The following is a 1,238-nucleotide window of genomic DNA, read 5'->3' as shown; positions in this document are numbered from 1 at the left end:
GGGAGCGACCACTGCACTACAGTCTGGGTGACAGAGTGAGACTCCAACTCAAAAAAAAAAAAAAATCAAGGTGAGAGCAACAAAATTTGAAAATATACATTTTCTAGGCTTTTATTTGTTTTTGATCTAATTTCTTTTGACCAAAAAAACAAGTGATGGCACTTTTGAAAATAATAAGATAGTTATCAATAAAAATATTAATTTTCATAAAGCCTAAGAAATTGTATTAGTCTTCACTTGTTCACTCGCATATTATTACAAATGGTGACATGAAAATTTAATGGACTTTTGTTAGATATATGTACAAGAATTATAGATAGATCTGGATAAAATGTCTAAATTATGTTTTAAGATGTTATTTTTAAGACAATAAGAAATTATTTCCTATATATATTTTAGTAAATAATAATTCTTATTATTTTCACTGTTTATTAAATGTTTACCACAACAATAAGATAATAAAGAATTGTACATAGAGTAGATCAACATGAACAAAAATTTCATAATCTATGCTTAAAAAAACTGATCTTTATAAGATTATTATAATTTATGAAAACTGAAAAGTCAATTTAATTTTATAAAAATACACATTTTATCTTTAAAGTAAGTAATTCCCCTTTGAGAAGCATAAGATTACTATGAGACTAAGGAAATTATTTACTTTGGGGTTGAAATATGTGTAGGTCCGCTCTAACTTGAGGGTATAATCTGTTTCTTCATGTTAAAATCTAGAAATAGCAGATTTCCTCAAAGAGCAAGTAAATCTGACTTTTGTTTTATTGTTTTGTTTTGTTTTGTTTTTTTGCCTCACACAAAACAGAAGCATGCAATTTTAAAGTATATTTAATTTAGGTAATCTGGTAGCAGAAATATGCAGAATATGAGGAAATTTAAACTGTAACACTATGAAGATACACTCTTAAGTTTCCTGCAAGTTTTTCATATAATAAATCACATTAAGTCAGTGGAGACAAGTCTGTGCAAAAGGCTACTCGCTCAGATGTAAACATCTATTTAATAGCTTACATAGCCCAGGATGTTGACCTTCTTCTCATAAAAATAAATTTTACCTTTTTGATTATTTTAGGTTCTTTGGCTCTTTTCCACAAAAAATCCATTATGTTTGAACATGGATAAAAACTTAAAATTGAAATAAATACATAAATTGTTAAATGAACCAATGAAATATTAAATGAAATAATATTATCTTGGCCATTGCATTGCTAATCTGTGGAATC

This window comes from Carlito syrichta, unplaced genomic scaffold, assembly GCF_000164805.1.
Source record: "Carlito syrichta isolate Samal-C Ts95f unplaced genomic scaffold, Tarsius_syrichta-2.0.1 Scaffold308237, whole genome shotgun sequence".
In the NCBI taxonomy this organism is placed as follows: Eukaryota; Metazoa; Chordata; class Mammalia; order Primates; family Tarsiidae; genus Carlito; species Carlito syrichta.
The sequence above is the reverse complement of the archived record's forward strand: the minus strand, read 5'-3'. Positions refer to the sequence as shown.